The 20,419-nt window shown below is 38.2% G+C and overlaps 1 protein-coding gene across 1 annotated transcript in view; it reads left to right on the top strand.

The window, feature by feature from the left end:
• Window positions 1–20,419, top strand: part of TAFA1 (TAFA chemokine like family member 1) — a 222,822-nt gene that overhangs the window by 164,011 nt on the left and 38,392 nt on the right.

The raw sequence follows: 20,419 nt of genomic DNA on the forward strand, positions 1-20,419 counted from the left end.
CACGCAGACCACAAACAGGCATGCTCAGCACTGATGGCTGCAGACCTGGATGTATGCTGATGTGCACAATTGCCCACCCTGTGCATGCACATCCAGAGTTTCCACAGGCTGACATGCACAACCACTGCTAAAATATGTACACAAATTTGTGTTCCCCACTGTAACATGAAATTCTTTCATGCTGCATGCAGCCCAGTCTTAAAATTAAGAACTCCTTATTTCTGGATAACCAAGACAAATTAAAATGAAATAATGGTCATGTAACAGAGCACGTACATGGGAGAATGAGGGTGCATATGTGCAAATAATGGAATTATCTCCAGTACTACTTTTAATGTGCTAACACTATTTTCAAGAAGCGTGCTAGTTATATCTTATTTTTAATATTTATTAATTAGCACTGAGGACTTGCTTACACTAAGTTAGGTTGGAGTAAGCCTTTGAGCAATGATCTGGCAAGTCTGGAAATGTATAACGTTAAATTTTTTTTCTTCTGAAACATGAGGAGAGGCTTGACTTGGAAAGAATGACAAAGCTCATAGTCCTGGGTGATGGAGAGCATGGCAAAGAGTTTCATGGGGACTAAAAAAGCCAGATGAATGGGTAGTATAATGTCAGGTGGTTTTCCATGTTGATGAAAACAGGAAAAAATGAAAGAAAAAAAAACCACATACATAGGACAAAAATGACAAACGTCCATTTTAGCCTTGGGACCTTATTTTGCCTTTATATTCAATGGAAAGAAATAGGCATTTAAATTGCCACTTAAACGAGCTAAAGCCAGTCCTTGTGCATGTCCCTCACAGTACTGTTCTCTAATTAAATTATAACTACTCAATTCAAGACCTAGTTCATCCCCTAAGCAGAACATCTGCTCACTGTACTCTATATTTAACATGATGCAATGTGTGATGTGGTTAGCAACATTGTTCTCCAAATATGAATAATGGATTTGTGAAGGATCATATAAGTGAAGAACTAGGGAAAGTGATGTTTTCAAGATGTAAACTGCAGAGAGAGAAGAGCACCCAGGGGAAAGTGTGGTGAATTGTTTCTAGTTGCTAACAGAGGGCCAGAGACTGCAGAATAGTGTAACAGGAGTTCAAGACCAAAAGGACAGGAAGGAAATAGAGAAAGAGGCCAAGAATCATTAGAAAGCAAAGCTAGACTATTCCTGGAGGTGATTCACCAGGGGCCACCTACTGCTCCTGCAGTGGTGAGAGAGACGTCAGCCATGTGGTGACACTGCAAAGGACGATCTGTTACAAAATAATTGGTTATTGGGGAAAAAAAAAAAAAGAAAAGGGAAAAAAAAAAGAAAAAAAAAAAAAAAGCAGTGTAAGACCTAAGCAGACCTAAGGTAAACACCTTTAAGAATAGCAACTAATTTTGTAGGACTCTGTTTTGGGGACGGAAACTGAATTTTCCTAAAGGTGTCTGATTTGCAGCATATCTTTTACCTTTTCTACCACCTAGGTCTCTTAGCACATCTTCGCGTAGACACCCAAAATCAAGAGCTACCGCAGAACTTGATTTAGGTATTCCTTTAGCCATTGGGGTCAGTGGAAAGCTGTCTTGTTCACAGGAGTTAAGTGCTGACATTAGTCTGCAGGTGGAGAGGTGCAGAGCTGCTGTTATATGCGAGATCGGGTGTTCAGAGGACTGTCCTGTACAACAGCTCTCCTTGTAACTGCCATTTGCTGTTCCACAGAGACTAAAAGCATGTTCCGAATTTTTTCAAAAACAGAAATATGCACATTTTTTTGAAGATATATATATGAATTTTCTTGCAATTTGCATTTTTTCTTTGTGAATTTTGAATGAATTGCAACCACTTATTTTTATTCTTCTCCAGTAGTGCCTTTTCATACTAAAATCTTAAAGAGCTTGGAGAGAAAGAGAGACAAAGCATTTTATTTATGTAACTGCATTAACTTCAGAGAAATCACACAAGGCTTTGTTAGGTCCATTTGCCAGGTAAATTTCATAAAAAGTGTGCTAACTTATGCAAAGAAGTAAGAAACATATAATGCTATCTTGAATCATGCTATGGTGCAATCTTCTCTGGGGTAGGACATGATGACCCACAGCCAAACTGCATGAAGTTTCAGGAGTGAAGAGGCGAGTATATTCATCTGGAAGTGCAGCATGAATTTACGTGCAATGCAAGTATCCAAGTCAGAGTCAAGTCCCTTTTCTGTCTTATGTCAGCATTCAGCATCGTAGTACTATAGCATCTCTCACAAGTGGAAGGCACATTAACACTGCTATATTCTTTGCCTAATAGAAATAGGCTACTTGTATTTTGTTCTTCATTTTAATTCTTATAGCATACAGAAGATTGTGAGTGGTATCTGGTTTGGCTTTATGGTGGGAAACTTTGTAGAGAAGTTGATTATTCTATGACTGTGAATGTTCCTAATTCATCTGGCAATGAATTTTGCCAAACTGTTTTAGCTCTTGAAAACTTGTTCTTCCTCTTGCATACACACCAAAACCAACTGCTATCAGGAAGCGATGAATGAAGCTATGATGGATGTCATGGTATGATGTCTGGGTTAGGTGGTCCATAATTCTGTGGAAGTCTTTCCAAAGTCTGTGAGGTAGCAGCCATTAACTAGACTTTGCTATCCTGTGGGACAAAGAGCAGTGGCTGCTACTTCCCAGAAAATAATCTTGATGAGGTGGTGTCTGCTACTTTATGGAATGACTGGGTTTTCTTAGGACACAGTTTCTTTCCTACCTACAGGGAATTCAGTCAAAATTTGGTCAGATTTGATTTCATGTCTTGCCTTTGACCTTTGCAATCTTGCATCATTTGCATCTTTTGCAATGATGATTGCCATTATCTTTTGTAGAAGTTACTGTAATCTCTCTCTTTTTAAAAAAATAATCACCAGCCAAAATTATTGAGATTTAGATCAAACAGCCACTTTAACAAAACCTGTATTTCTTCGAGAAGTTGCAGTGCAGTTTTACGTTTTTTGTTTTCTTTGTTGTTGTTGTGTTTTGCTTTGTTTTTAATGCCCAAGTGCTTACTCTCTGTCTCTGAAGAATCAGAAACAAAGCCATAAAACCAAGACCAGTTGACTAGAAAGCCCATATGTTAGATAAGTGGCAAGAAAAGAGCAGAGATATCATCAGTCCATCATGCTGATGACCATCTGATGGAATTCACAGCATGATAAAAGGAATTTCTTATTGAGTGAGGGTCAGTGAGTGAGCAGTAACAGCTAAGAGCTTGTTTGTCAGGGGCATTGATCAGTGCATATTTTCAATCTTCTTAAATATCATCCCTTTTGAAGCAGTCACAGCTAGTAATTTATTTAGGACACAAAACCTCTAACATAAACAAGGATTAATCTTGGAAGAAAACTAACAGAGACAACAGCTTTGTGCCATTTCTTTTGTTTGTATAATTAATGTTCAACATTAAATGTTCACTCGGCTGATACATGCATGGTACCAGCAAAGTAAATTCATTCAAATGTAAACAGTTTCTCCTGTATTGTTTTTGGAACTATACGGTACATTTGTTCAGCTCCCTGGTAATACTTTAAAAGCTAATTACTTTGAAAGTATGCAAATATACATTACAAGTATGCAAATATACATCAAGAAGTGCCAATTGGTTGTTTTTGAGGTTTGGGGTTGAAAGAGCCCAAGAAGTGAGAACTGTGAGTTTGCTGAATTACTGACAGTGCTGCATTTTCTATTTTCTATTGTAGCTCTCTGCAGTATTTTTTTTCTATTGTCAGTCCCTACAATAGTTTCTTTATACAACCTAGTTCAAAAAGAATTGGAATCAATGCTTCGAGATCGTGCAAATTTTCAGCTGAAGCAAGTCAACAAAACTGATAGTAGGGAGGAGACCACAAATGCCCAGGAGATTTGATCTGTTTGGAAAGCAGCAAGCAGTGGAATATTTATGCACAAATTGAATAGACCTCACAGATAGCTTCCCTACACTGGCTGGGGATGATAGGCTTTTGATCATTGCAATGAAAACATGAAGGAACAAAGCAGAAAAGGAGAATGAGAATTTTGGGGCAGCTGTGTCCCATTGTGCTTCTTCCCAGCCCAGCTTTTTGTTGTGCTGTGCACTGAGATGAAATGTTTCAGGGCTAAGGATTCCCTTCCTTACTCTGCCTGTGCTGAACCTCAGAACCAAGAGCTCAGGAGCATAAATGATACAAGCACTTGTGCTTTCTGCTCCATATTTTCTGCACTGACACTGTTATCTCAGAAATAAGTGGGAAGGAAGGTACACAAATTTGCACTTCATTAGTTGCTAGTTATGCCAAACATCTTAGTTGCTTGTTATGCCAGTGAAACATCTGCATTCGTGTGCCCTCACCAGTCCCTCCTTGGTCAGAGAGGCCATGCACTCGTCTTTGCTCCTCACAGGTCCCCATCAGGAGGATGGAAACTGCAGTTGTTCCTGGATGCTGTGCTGGCAGTATTTTATGATACTCCCGAGCATAATCAGCAAATGGAAGGACAAAGTTTAACCCTTCCAGATCTAGCCATGACCTTACGTTTTTCAGTGATAAAACTATATATGTAACGCTTAGATATGCACTGGACAATGTCAAGCATCTTTTCAAAGGGAGATAAGAATAATTATTCATGGCCTTGATATAAGGAAATTCCTGGTCCATGTTCTTATGTGAGCAGCCAGATTATGAAGTCCCTCACTCAAAATCTGGGACAAGCAGCCTCAGCATCTCCTGACAAAGCAATTACTTTGGACCTAGTGCTATCTAACTGAGTTAGAAACCTTCTCACAAGAAAGACCATCTCTTGGTCTGAGAAACTTCAGACATTAGATTTCCTTTCCAGAACCATTAATTCTCTGGACTGCCTCTTGGTATGAAACTGCGATTGCATATCCCCATCTCAGAATGGTAATTAAGTCTACCATTCCAGTTCCAGTATGGCTGAATATTAGTTATTGCTGTGAAAAAGTATCTGATCCTGAAAGCATTAACTTCAGAAAGCATTCAGACATTGTGCAAGTGAGTTGTCTCACAATGTGAGTTACACTTTCTAAATAAGAGAAGGGCTAAAATGCATGTGACTGTGAGGAGGTGACTGCAGTATCAAAGGAGGAAATGTCTTAAATGAATTTTCTACTGATTTCAGGAGCTTACCTGCTCCATGGAATGTATAAATTATTGTAATGTGTTTAGATGAAATTTGGGTAACCAGAAGTATTTTTCTGGATACACTAATATGTCAGAACAATAATTTTTTGGATGTTTTCTGTGGGTTTCTTTTTGTGGCAATTGAAATAAGACCCACGTCCTAAAGCTATTATTGTAGCAACATGGATTTGCTGGCTGCATTACTTGTTCACAGATGGTTAGCCTTTGACATAGCAATGAGATTGTTCACTTCTGCAAGATGTTAGCACAGATCAATAAGAAAACTGTCTTACAGAAAGAACACCTGTTTGTCAACCAAGACTGCCTTTAAGGTATTTCCGATATTACATTCTCGTTTGTTCAGTGGAGAGCCAGTAGTTTCCTGGCTGCAGGGTTAAATTCCCTCTTTGCTAGTGTGGCGTTTGATAGCAGTAAGAAAACTCCCTTTGGAAAAAGAGGGAAACCTACATCTTTGCAGCACTGGATATCACAGAAGGTTTCAGCTCTTTACTCCTTCCTCCATTTTGAGCCATCAAGGCAGTGCATGTGCTAGTTTTGTGCCAAGCAAGAAAACGCCTTCATCTTTTGGGTTTTAAAATAAATATCTGGGGACAGCTCTATCCAGGTTGTGCCTTGTAGGAAACAAGGCCCCTGCCCATTTACCACTGATGTTAAAATATGTATTGTAACAGATGACTCATATTAAAAAAATCAGAAAAGTCTGAAAAACAGACAAAGGGAATACTGTGAGTGGAACTGGAAAAATGTGAACTAATATATCTGGGGAAAAGAAGTATTCAACTATTAATGCTGGAAAATTGCTAGCTGTTACAGTGGAGATGAAAAAAATGCAGGAATGTGATGGCATTTTCTCAAAGAGCAGGAGGTAATAGTCTCTTTCTGAGTTGCCTGGTTGAGAACACTGCTGGAAAGCACAGAGCACCATTTCAATTAGATACGGCATTCCTCTTCCACCCTCAGACTGTTGGCTAGTTTTTCTATTACATAGCATCTGTCTCTGTTTCTATCTATTGCTTGTTTTTCATTCCTTGTCTATCTCCATAGTGCCTATGTGCCTAAGCAGTAATAGATAAATGCCTGTGTGTCTTGTAGCTTATACGCTGATGCTCAAATATTTTTGAAACTCGATTAACTCATGTTTGTTGTCTATGTTTCAGCTAAGCATACTGTACTGAAGAACAGACTAGAGATAAATGCTGGGTTGGGAAAAGAGGGCAGATTTCCTGTCTTAAATGGAGACAATAATGCTCTTCAACGTAAGAGCACAGAATTTTTATTGCTGTTAATAATAATGTTGTTATTAGATAGTAGAATCCTAAAAACATCAGTACCAGTGATGTCAATGATGCGGAGAAGAGCTATAGACATAATTAAGGTGTTGGAGGCAGGCTTATGAAGAAAGATGAAGAGAAAGCAGAAAATGCACAGCTTGGCTAAGTGGTGATAATGATGATGGGGGATGTGATGACCATCTAAATGTATCTGACATCTGTAAACATAGAACAGGGAGTAGTAGTGTTCAGTTGGTCATAGCATTACAATTAGGGTTAATGAGGAAAACTGAGCAAAAGAAAACACAGAACATTTTTTTGCTGTTGAGCCCAATAGTAGATCACATTAGATGCTAGAATGGTATCTTCAGAGGATCCCTGGTTGCACCAGCAGAAGCCCAATTGCTTAAATAACGTGAAAATAAATTGAGCAAGATGCTCATGAGTGTGCAGAGTGAAACATTTTGATACTGGGAAAGATGACCTCTTCTGCTTCTAATTTCCAGCACTTTGTTAGAAAGAGTTGGCAGAGATGCTCTATTTCTAGTTTGTGGGCATTTTTCATTATTTTATTTGTAATGTGGGCCCAGTTTAAACTCAGTATTATCCAAAACTTTCAAGATTGGAAACAGGTGAAAAGGGAAAGGGAGGGCTGAACTGAGAATAGAAAAAAAATGAAGCTGTCCAGAACTGTGAAGCTTTCAAATTCTGAGGCCAAACCAACACAGAACAGTCCCTGCTACCCTGATAACTGAACCCAGGCAGACATATTTAGGCTAGGAGCCTGTCACAGGCTTAGAGCTTCACGAGGGAGCCAAAATGTCCAGATGTTTCTTGGTTTTGGTTCTGCATCTCTTGGTATAGCAGAGGTGGGTTGGGTGGCTGTGGTGAAACTGGAGTGGGAGCCTTCAGGACATTAGGGTAGTTTCTTTGGAAGGGTTAACCTGGAGGAGCAGACCCTGGATGCCCATGAAACCCCATGGGATGTCAACTAAACCTGAGATATCTAAAGCTAAACATCTGCAGCACATCAGGCTGCTTTTCCTTAGGAAGTTGCAGTGCATGCAAATTATTTTCTTTTTCCCCATGTAAAATGGCTCCTCCATTTTATGACTCCAAGAGTCATAGTTAAAGTAATTGATGCTTAGATTTCCTCCTCTGTCTGAACTTCAGCTTTCAGGATACTCTCCCCTTTTTGATGAACATATGAGTACATAGTAAGGTTTCTTGGCTGTAATATTGCATAGGAAAGAAAGTGGAAACCATTAGCTAAAAGTAGATGAATAATATGACTTATAACCCCCTTGCAACAGAGGGATTTTATCTTAAATTGAAATGTATTGATGTTTGCCAATGAAGCATCAATATTTTTCACCAGAAGTGTTTTAACTAAAAAAATATCTGCTGAAAAAGAAAACATTAATAAAGAAAAAGCCTACCTCAGATTCTCAGGTATAGTATTTGAATGAATACCGATCACTACCAAAGGTAAACAGGAGAAAGAAAAATATGCATGTTTTCTGCCTGGCCTCTCTGGTTCTGCTAACTGCAGAGCTCCCAGCACACTGCTGCTGTTTAACTAATAAAAAATAAATTAATATGAATTTCAAGCCAATGTTGTAATGTATCACACATTGCTTTCAAAGTAGGAAATTATTTGCTCACCAGACTTCATGCATTTCCATTCAAGTATGCAGCCCTTTTTATTTGTATTATAAGGGAACAGAGTGAATGAATTGCACATGTATTCAAAGAAGCAGTACAAATCTGAGCAGGAGCCAGATGATCAATTATCAGGAGGTAGTATTGTATTGTGTTGTTCACCAGGAGCTTCAACAGAGACAAGAAATTGTCAAAGAGAAAACATTCAACGCCGTTAAAAAAAAAAAAAAAAAAAAAAAAAAAAAAAGGTAAAGAAGAGAGAGAGAGGAATCAGAATAAATTGTGGTTTGAATTGTATGCTGAGAGCTGGAGCGGAAAGACAGAGCAAATCAAGGTGACAGGAAATAAAATATTGCTCATCAATGGCAGTAGGGAGGAGAGAGACATCAAAATACGGAGACTCACACAAGAAGGCAACTCGGGATAGTGACTATTCAAAAATGTAAGGGAAAGGAGGTTTTGGGAATGATTAAAGCAGTTTGGGAAAAGAGAAAATCTGTCAGACTTGTTGTGTGTGATATTAATGTCACCAAAACAGGACAAAAAGAAGCAAATATAAGGAGGCAAAGGTTATAATGAAATAAAATATTGTCCATTGACCTCTCCTTAAAATACTGTTGAGAAGGCAATCACTCTTCCACTAAGGCTTCCCACAGAAGTAGCCACAATGACAAGATGAAACTTGGGAACAGTGAGGGCTGAATCCCACATCACCTTCTGCATCTCTCCCTTACTCAGACCTGGTTTGGTCCTGACCAGATGTAAACCAGGTAAATTATGCTTCAATCTGGTTGAAATAGATTATGCTGGGAAAGAAATTTTTAAAACTTTTCAACTTATAATCATGGTATTGTAGTCTGAAAATTAAAATACTGCTATTCACTTACACAGTCTGTAACATTTACTTAAGCATTTGATAAATACAGTTCAGTAATGAACATACTATAAATTCTACAGGCTGGAGTCTACTAGGCTCTTCTGCTATAGATAATGCATATAGTGTGAAATGCCTACCATGCGAAACCAGCTGATTGCTTCTGTCCCTTCAGTTCCACTCTCTGTCTTTCCGTACCATTGTACAGTCACTTCCTGGAGAAGATATGATTTTCTACACAAGTATAGGACCAGCTGCTGGTCGTCACGGTCTGAATGACTCTGGGAATATATATGGCGTGGGATAATGTGCACGCTTGTCCACTGAAAAATGACTGAGAAATGATGGCCTGACATTGCTTAGCTGCAACAGAGTATAGAATTTACTGCTGCTGCTCATGGCACACAGCACCTGTACGGTGACATTTTCATTACATATGCCATAACTTATGGTCCTTTGTTTTCCTATTTGTGGATTTTGTAACACATGCTCAACCCCATTGACAAAAATGTTACTGCCACTATAGCAAGACAACCCATCTGCAAGAGATTCCATTTGAAATATCTACACTTCGATCCCACCCTACCATGTCAGTTTTATACATCGGCCAAATTCTTTCAGTCTTGTTCCTCCTTGTTATTTTATTTACTGCCATTCTTTGGAAGATTAATGCAGCTTCTGCGCCAGTAATAATTCTCTGTATCAGTCTATCTTCAGTATCTTTGCAATCCTGGCTCTTCATCGCTGTACATTCTTTATGTATAACATTACTTTCACCACCCCTTATCTAACTACTTCATAAAAAACACCTCACACATTTATAAAGCATGACAAGAGCATTACCATAAACTATGTTAGTCTGTTCAGTAAACATATCATAGACTCTCCATAGGCTAATTACCTTAGTGGATAACATTATCTGGGGATGAATTTATCTGCGGCAAGCATATCAAAAGACAGACTGTATAGAATAGCATTGTTCTGCTTTTCCATAAGTGTTTAAGATCCCTGCATCATTTTGTTTTCACTGAAAAGCTGGATTTTAAAATTTGTTATTGCTGATCTTTTTAATTAGTAGATTTATGTAAGATTTTTGGGTATCATATGAAACACATAAAGGATATGTTATGAATATAATAAGAGCAATTTGTAGTCTCTTCTGAGGTGGATAGGGAAAGCAATATAGTTTACTGATCTGGAAAGTGAAGATCTAAGTATGAATAAGAGGATTGGTCAGTTTTAGAATTCTGGAAACAACAAGGTGCTCAGGAAAAAAATGTTGGATCCTGGCAGAGCCCAAGCAAGAGAGACTGACAGGATCAAACAGTGCTCGCCTGGCTGACATAGAATAATTTCTCAAAATTTTCATAGCAACTGTTTCTCATAAACTTCTTATGTTCCTTTCTCATCAGCACATGTGCCTAAATCACATATTTCTTGCCAGCCTATTCATTCCATCTTTCACTCTGTCTCTTTTCTAAGACTCATTTAACTTAACATTGTTCTTTGCATGCCTTTTGCTGGCATTGTTTAGGAAAACACTATTTTGAGGCCCTAAGAATAATATTGTGTGGTTCACCCACAATTTTTTCTTAGGATATTTTCAGGCCTAATTCCAGTACGGATTTTCACTGCACAGTGGCAAGGAACTGGAGATGTCAATAGCAGAAATGTTCATTTCTCCACAGCTTTGTTAGCATCATAGGTCTTTTTTATCTCTAGTTTATACTGCTGCCTGCAGTTTAAGTTACAGGAGGAGCACTACCTGAATGCAGGCATAGTATATCTATTTTACCCACACTATTTTTTCTTATCCTCTCTGACAAATCAAATATTAAATTTTCCAAATCACCCAAGTGTCTAAGGGCAAGATTTTTTTAAAGATATTTCAAGATTTTCTGCTCAGACTTTCCAGGCCTACATCATTTAGAAAAAAAAGAAATCCCATTTACAAATGATCTAGACCTTTAGGAATGTAATATCTCACTGAGAGTCAATGAAAATTAGAGTCATATTGCCTATTACTTTTTGAAATGGAACTTAAGTTATTTCTCAAAAATAATGTTCTCTTTCCGAGTTGTTGAAGTCCTGCCCCTTCACACATTTCTTAATGTCATCCTAAAGCTGTAAATCCCGCCAAAACTTCTAATTTCTAGCCTATGTTTCTCCAAGTTGCTGTAAGCTGATCTCCCTTTGAAGCAGAAAAATCTCATTAAAAGACTGAAGATCCCGAGTAAGAGGATGTTGGATTCTTGACTGCCTCATGGGTTACATCTCTGCTTTTTGTAGTTCATCTATACAAGAATGCTAATAGCGCCTATTACAATGCACTTTCAACACTCCCTGTGACAAAAAAAGCAATCAAATGTACAGGATATGTGTATGGTCCTCTGCAGGCAGTGCTGCCTGACAGCTCTCACTCTGCTGTCTATCAGGGACAGCGGGCACAGGCAGTAGGTGGGATTTTCTCATAAACTGTCATTTTTGTCTAAGGCTGTACAGTAGTACGCATGCATACAAAATCGTAATTAAGGTTACTGATAACTCTACTTCAGTAACAGCTAGAAGCAAATTCCTCATCAGCATTCCTCTCCAGCCACTCTTGCCCCGTTGTCCTCTTGAATACTTCAGCCAACGCTGGTTAGTGCACTGCCATTTGAAATGCAATGTGCCAGAGGCAGTAGCTGCTCGAAGCCTGCCTTGTTTTTCTGGATACCATTTTTTCCTTTGATTCATTTTTAAGAGATTTTTTTTTTTTTAATATGCATAAGAATAAGGTCCTGTGCAAATTTCTCAGGAGATCAATTTGCAAGGCTCTTTAGTAGAAAGACCTATTCTCTAGTGTGTATATTGGTTTGATATGGAAATCCATAAGCCTGCCCTAGATCCACCCCCATCTTATACACTGGTGTGCTCTGGGTTTTCTTTGTGAATTCAAGAGCAGAAACCATACAATTTCTTCTTTTCAAAAAATACTTATTTTTAATTTCTGCGAATAAACCGGTTCTTGAGGATCAGAGTCTACTCTGGGTGTAAGTATAAGAATTGGTAAATCTCTCAGATAAAAAGCCTCCTGTGGCTGATGGGAGAGCATTAGTAGAAAATTGTAAAAGACTACAAATCCATGTGTTAATTAGAGCTTTGCATATCCCTGCTTTCCCTGTTATACTGAACAGGAAATAAAATACAAATGAAAAAAAAAAAAAAAAAAAGATTTAGTATTCAAATGAAATATTAACAGTCCTCTGAACAACATACTTTAAAGATATTATTTTCTTCTAGAAATTCTTGTTGTTATGGATTTTTTGTAGAAAAGTTTGATTTCATGGAAATGGCCTTTTCTGTCAAAAATGAATCTTAGAAAATTAGCTTAGAACAGCGTAAATAACCAGGGATGCCTGTACCGAATGCACATTGGCCCCCTTAGGTTTTGAATTCTAACTCCAGAAGCTGTCAAAATTTTTGCTTCCTATGAATTAATTCCAGCTGTAGCTGACCTGCTTTGTCCAGCAGTTCTTCTCCAGACTCGGACCACACGTGCCACAGGTCTACATGAACAAAGATGATAATATTTCTGGTCTTACTAGAAATAGGGTCATTTTATCAGCGGTGCAGGAACTAGGGCCTGAGCCAAACGTGAATGTTACACCACCATCCACCAGGAAATAAAAGTCCTTTGCCCCACAGCCAAGCTCTGAGCTCCATGGGTATTCTTTTAAGTGACCTAGGTGTTAGAAGGAGCTGCAATAGCAGCTTGAAATAAACCAGAAGATGCAAATCTGTAGGAAACCAAATTTTGTTAGCCATGCTCCTCATGGAAGTACTTGTTCTGGTCTTTTGTAAACAAATACCATTTTCTTTGGAGGAGATACCCGATGTCTCCAGAACCCTCTCATAGCAACAACTTTTGAGAAAATAATATCCCAACCCAAAACTTAATGACCCACAGCGGGAATCACTTATGTTGCTGCTGTTGTGTAGTGTTCCCACACTGAAAATAATATATGTGCCACATAATGAACAATGAAAATACTGAATATTAATGAAAATATAAATATAAATTTAGGAAATAGACCAGTACAGTCTTATTCTGATTCCCTGGGCAAAAAATAATGCAGTGTATAACCAGGAGGCTCACAGAGCATGTGCAGTGGGTTACAAATTCCCACAGTTACTGTAATTCCACATATAATGAGTAGCCCATGAATCTATTTATAATAGTTTTCATAATGGGCAAGAATTAAGTATGAATTAGAAATCAGAATTCTGGCTTAATGCTAAATTTTGGTCCATTTTTTTCATCATACCTTTGTGTTACTTAAACCTCATAAGCCAAATTCAACTCTTCTGTAAGCTGATAGGAACTGATGGCTCTCCAGCAACTGAGCTGCAGTTAGCCTCAACCCGATAAAAATGAATAAAAACCCTGAGCCCTGATTGCTTTGCAGCCATTGCCATTCTCCACGTGCAGAGAGGCACACTCCTCTGAGTGCAGAAATATGTCCTGTAAACTTGATCCTTTTCTTTCTGGAGCAGATACAGTATGTATACTGGGGGTTGGACCCAATGATCTCTTGAGGTTCCTTCCAACTCCTACAATTCTGTGATTCTGTGATGTCAGTGGATTATACGTAAGATAAAAATTGAAGTATAATTGCACTGTGCCTATGATGAGTCTTTTATTTGTTCACTTATGAAGTGGCTCATGGAGTAGCATGGGACTTTGTTTTTCCATCTGCTACATATTCCTGTCAGGAGCAAAAATGTTCTTTTGTAAGTAATATGGTAGTAGGTTATTATTTCTTAGAGTAAAGTAAAGTATAGTATTTTCCCCTGAGTACAGTGTAGTCTGTAGTTCTGGCACATTAGCTGGCACAAACATTTTGATTAAAGCTTATGAATGTATTAATTACACCTGGGAAGTTTCCAAAGCTTATTCAAACTACAAACTCTTCAAACTGCTGCTCCCAAATCTGAATTCCTTTCAGCAACTGTGGAAGTGATTGTCACAGGATTGTCTTTTCTTTTTCTAGAATGTTTGTATAAAGATATGAGGTAGCAAGTGTGTAATTTTTTTTCCCATTAGTTTCAGTAAGTCTTTAAGTGTCTGAAGATTTTTAACTTCCATGTTATTAAACATTTGCTTGCAGTCTGAAGGTCTGAAGAACTTTAATTCTCTAAAATTTTCTGTGACATCCTAGGTCTAGCAACATCTGCATATACTCAAGCATTTATCAGAATAACGTCACTGGGCATATGACCTCAAACAGGATGACAACACTGGAACATACACTACCTAGATGAGGCTGTATAAATAAATAGAGCTATCAAAACTGGTAATATTTCTAATGCTGTGTTGATAGGACTTGGTTCATATGCCTTCCTTTGTTCATACTCCTATGGTGGGTTGCTTATGGTGTAACAGAGGGCAGAATTTGACCAGCAGAGCATATATAGTTGTTTGGGTATCACTATTTTTTTGCAAGTAACATGAACAAGTTCTTACAACAACCTTCAACCAGATTAAGTTGCACGGTGCACTGAAGAGGAGATAGAAGAAAATGCAGCAGAGAGCCTGAATTCTAAAATCACTGGGCATATGACCCCAAAGAGAAAGGCAGATCTTATCTATCAGCTGTCTGTGCCTCCGCCAAACAACCCAAGAAGCCTCACCTAAGCACAGCTTTGCTCATGCATTCATGCACGCATGCATTCATTATGACTGACCTGCCCTACAAAGGTCCATTAAGTGGAGCTCATTTCAAGCACAGATGGTCCTGAATAGCTTAATGTCTGCCTGGTGGCCAGAATAAGTGAATTCTTGATGGTCTTAGACTTCTGATCACATCCATGCAGCCAAGGAGCAAATGAAAACATGTTTATCATTTTGATAAACAACCTATCTCATTGCTGCAGGATGCTCCATGTAACTCAGCAGCGTCAAATACTATTAAATTGTCATCACTGTCAAAGAGAGAACATATAAGTTTTGCTACCTGAGTCATAGTTAATGACTTCCACAATGTATAACACAAATAAGTACTGCTGTTTGCCTTTTTAATGTTTGTTTACTGATAAGTTCAGGCTCTGCTAGAACACAGAGGTGAGTTATAATTTTGAAGTGCAAAATATGCTTTTATTATTACCTCTCAGCTAGAGATATAAAAAACAGAGATGACTAGAAGATGGCTTTTTGGCTTCTGCCAGGCATACACTCAGCCCCTGTTGCTGATTAGATAGTTTAAATCACAGCCACCCACAGTTGGTTCATACTTATGATAAAATATTTCACTCTGCAGTGTGTAAACTCAAGGTGGCTTTATAACAGAGATAAAAATGAACATGTTTTCAGGAGTTAGGTGTCCTCCATTTGGAATTAAAACATTTGCAGGCAATAACAAACAGTTGTCCCTGTCTTATCGGAAGAATGATAGGTATTTTCTGTACTTCAATATTTTAAGCCTATGCAGAACAAAAACTTCCAGTAGGAAATACTAGGACAGTCTTAACGCCAGAGATAGCTGCAGTTTTTGATAGAAGAAGCTAATTCCTTTCCACAAGCTAATTCTGTCCCTCTTGCTTAGGTAGGCAGCAAATTTCCTTTATGCAAAGTTCAGGGCAACCCGTGAACTGAGCACTCAAAAAGGGTCAGCTGCTCTTATTATCAAGTGCTGGTAACGTTCGGTGTGAAAAGGATGCAAGTCACATTAGGACATTTCCATTCACCTCCAAAGGTTCTTGAAGAAAGAGCAAAACTATTCCTGATTTGTGAGGCCCTATGTATTTCTAATCTTTTCCTGATTTTCTTGGGAGAGGGTGAATACCAAAAAAACAAGCAAGCAAAGACTTCTTTCTTCCCTGGTGGGTAATGCAGCCACTTTGTGGGATGTAACTGTCAGGAAGACATTCAGAACACTCTTACTTAGAGGATTTTAGGGTGCTTCCCTCTCCTTCTAAAGTCGGTGGCAAATCCCCTGTTGAATTCTATGAGTTGGATGAGTCTGTTATTGTAGAAACAAAGCCAGAAGCCATATTAGCTCAGTAGACCATAAACCGTTAAAAAAATAACCCTTTTCTATTGTTTGTGACAAGGATTCAAACTTTTTCTGCACTCAGCCTATCAGGCTATTAATTCACATTTTTATTTAAGTCCCTAAGTATTAATTTATGACAGATGGGAATGGCTCCAAGGGAGCTGCTACAGTTTTGAGTCAATAATCCACGTTTTTTAAAAGTCCATAAACTTATAAATACATATATATATGTAAATATATATGTATTTATATAATATATATGTATAGTATATATTATATGTATATAATTTACCATTATATACATATTATATATATACGTATATATATATTTGGTCTACCATCCAGGTCAACCCTGATATACCCTACAAAATGTCTTTGAGTATTTCTTCCTCTCTTTTTTAAAACAAGCTGTTACACCTATGAAATATATCTTTATGTATAATATTACCTTGTACATATTGCCAGCTTCAGTGATTTGTAAGAGATCTGATAATGACAACTGACAGGACAATGACTGATTATGTTACTTGGGATCTTTTCTCCTTTCCATAAGCATAATGGCAACTAAAAGGGGAGATATTCCAGTTTCCAGATTTCAAAAGGTGTCCTAAGGCCTGAAATCCACATTTACCCAGCAGAATTGGAGATGTCATTTTTGACCAGACACCAGTGTTCTTTCAATAAAATTTACTCCTTGGGTGAGGATATCTTTAGTAAGCAATATCAAGCTCTAGGCAGGTAAACAAAATGTACACATTGTCCAAATGCAATGCTTCCTGTGAACAATGCCTTTTGGGTATTTTTTTTCTTTTCCTGGTAACTAAAAGTTGACATATGTAATATTAACACCAAAACGGCAAACAGCATCAAGAAAGAACAAATGTCATAATGCACCTGCACTACCCAATCTTTGTGCTCTGCAGCATGGAAGTCCAAAATGTTGTCTGTGCACTGTTAAAGGCTAAGAAAGTCTGTGCAGTAGTTTTATTAACAATTCACCTCTTGGCAATGTGTGAGGTTGCTACTTCTGTGTTACATCTCCCATGGACTGGTTTCAGTAGAATTAATCTGTGATATTAAACCTGAGAAGCTAGAGCAACTAGACAAATGGAAGTAAGGGAAAAAAAATATTTGTTTTCTTTTGCTCAAGGAAAACATTTCCAGCTATGCTCCTGCTTATATCTCCATCTGAGAAACAGAAAGTGTGGGAAAACACATTTCATAATCTTTAGTACTAGCAATATTGTGGATATAGTGATCTGTTTTCTAGACAACGTGTGGGAAATACAAAATCAAATAATGTTTAACTATGTACACTGATGCTTTCCAATGTCAGGCCATGGCAAAAATTTCTGAAGCTCCATACCATATTTTCCTGCTCTGCAAAGTCAACCTTCCTACTGGTGGGGATTATTTAACCATCAGAAATAAGTTGCATTCAAAATCAAAGCCAACAAGGCCTTGAGCTCTCTTCAAATTTATGGGGGATAAGTATCTTCAGTATATTTGCTGTATATACGGTTTAATAAATACTGTAATCAGGAGTGTGTTTTTTTATTTTATTTAGCAGTCTCACTGTTTCCATTTGTATTTATCTGAGCATTATTATCTATTTCTATTTTGTGTGTGGCTTTTAAAAAGTGTAACATGTATGTGCAATGTTGTTAAAATATATTACAACAAAATTCAGTGCAGGTAATGCTGTCCAGTGATGGTTAATACGTAAAATGTGTTTTAATGGAAAAATCTGATCCTACGTAACAAATTTTCCTGGAAAACTGGGTGTGTAACACGCATAACCTTCTCCATGTGAGATGGATTTTTTCTTCTGTGTCAGCACTGTGAAGGGTCTTTTTATTATTGTGATTATTATTTTCATTACAGCTACAGTCAGCACAGTTTAAAGCTTCAGTTAATGTACTTAACTATCTAGTGGTCACAAAAGGAGGGTTTTTTTCATTGCTTTTATAGTTTTGTTATGTTTTGATGCTCCTAAGCATCTATACATTTTGAGTTAAATTCTTTATTGCTGCCACAACTTGAGTTTCCACATAAGAATTAAAGGTTTTATAAAGCTCATCAACTACAACCCATTATTTTGAATAGATAACCAAATGAGCAAGACTAGCTCATGTGGTTATTACTACTCATACAGGAAATTAATAGAGAAAATGAAGCATTTAGCTTATTCACAGATATTTACCACACAGTATATGTAGTCTAAAATTAGAAATACTTATTACTGTGTACATTATCTTTATTGTCGAGTTTTCTATCAATAAAATCACAAATCTCTCTTCTCTTAGGACATGACCACAAGATGAATCAAACCAATGAGAATCTTTTTATTGCTTTCAATATGATTTGGATGGGGGAACAGGGAATTTAAGTGAAAAATTACTTCATAGAAAAACAAAGGCATTTGGGGCTGAGTTGATTGTCACAATTCCTCTTACTCCTGAGAGACAATTAAAAGACCTTTTGTCAGATGACAGCTTTCTGAATTGTTGGGATCTCTCTTCTGTGGTACCTATTGGCTTTCAAAAAACCTGTGTTAGCAGGCCAAATGCACCTAATAAGTAATACATGAAGCAGCATTTCTCTCCAGATGAGCTGAATATTTACTGCAGTCAGTCTTGTCTCAAGCTTGCAGATGCATCGGTTCTTAACCTCGTGACCATGCAACCTAAGCTCATTTACCTTAATGGATATTCACCAGCTTTGATTCACTGACTCACCCTAGAAGGCCAGTGATTTGAAAACTTAATAATATAAAACATTTCCACACATTGTGAAGTATCTCTTCAATGGTAGTTGTCATGCAACTTAATATTGGGAGTACACTTTCAAGCAAAACGCCATTCCTATTTCATGGTAAGACCTGCCTGGATGGCATTTTGCCAGGCAATACCTGCCTGGATGGCCTGGATGGCCTCTTCAAGGCCTTCCAAGGCCCTGAAAGTCAAGAAAGAAAAAGCGGCCTCAACACAACCACTACAGATTTACTGTATGCAGTACTGGGTTTTACAGTACAGATGAGAGCTGAGACACAGCACCTGTAGGCAGGTGAGAAGGCAGGAGGAAAATATTTTCCTCAGCTCACAGCACCCTCGGTGGAGCCCTGGCTGTGAGGCTCTCTCAGAAGACAAAAAGTCTGCCTTGTCACTGTCTGCCTCCTGTCATGAAGTTGGTCAGGAGGGAGAGGATGTTTGATCTAGAGTGACTGACTGAGTGGATCACAGGCCACAAGGGTCTCTAAAAAGAGATCGATCATGTCTCCAACATAACCTTTGGACTGCATCTAGAGGCTATCTGGTCAGCCTTCCAGTCCCAGCATTTCCTCTCTTCTGCCTTGGCCTAGCAGAAGTTACTCTTGCTTTGCCTTGACAACATGCAGTCAAAGGAGATTCCTCCCCACCCTGCCTATCTACCCCAGGACTTCACTACAGATATACCACATTCCTAGAGTCACCAAGTAACGGGACTTGCTCCTGTGTGGAGAGAGGCCACTGGATTCCTCGACCTCTTCTGAAATCCTTGTTCACAGCCGGATGTGGACCAGTGTCTCCACACTGCTTATTCTCCTACCTGCCTGCAGGGTTGCAGAAGTGCTCAGAAGCTCTCAAAGCTGTTTCAAAAAGAAGAGTGAATGCCAAAGATAGGAATAATGCTCTTTATGCTATAGTAAAGGCAATGTAGATTTAGTATGTCATATTGACATAAAATAATAATGCTTTTCTAGGAAACCTTTGTACTTATCCTGCTCTTTAGTATGCTCTGTGTGATGTTTTCTACTAAGTTTAAACAAGTCCTGCCAAATTTATGCTGCAATTTCATAAAGTAGCCAAATATCTGTGGGGAACAGACTGGTGCTATTAAATGCTTGGCGATCATGAGCTAAATAGAATTTGAACTCAGGAATCAGCAAATTACTGGGCAGTGTATTAGCCCACTGTGGTGCCTCATCTTCTCTCACTACACTGCTGAGGTGAATGGCAATAGTACACGTGACACTTCATTTCTGTCATAGCATATGCCACAAATACCAGGTATTCATAAACCCTAAGGCACCACCTCTCTGTCTATCACTCCTTTGTGTTCTCCTCCCAATAAAACCATTGCAAATGTTTGTAAAGGACAATGAGGGAGAAGACTAATTAAGCCTGGTGACCTTGCACACAAAGGGAATGTTTTCTGCCTTAAAACTTCCAGTTTTGTGCGTGGGGTAGGAAATGGAAAGGTTGTTGCACCATGCAGTGATTTGGAGAGGCTGATTGCCATCCACTAAAGGATGAATACTGGCACAGAATCAAATATTTAGAGAAAAAGGTTATTTTTAGATGTATTCCCTTAACCCCTGTCCTTGTACGAGAGAATATTTTGGGGAAAGGGCTTCCAATAATACAAGTA

The sequence above is a fragment of the Cygnus olor genome, chromosome 10 (assembly GCF_009769625.2).
Source record: "Cygnus olor isolate bCygOlo1 chromosome 10, bCygOlo1.pri.v2, whole genome shotgun sequence".
In the NCBI taxonomy this organism is placed as follows: Eukaryota; Metazoa; Chordata; class Aves; order Anseriformes; family Anatidae; genus Cygnus; species Cygnus olor.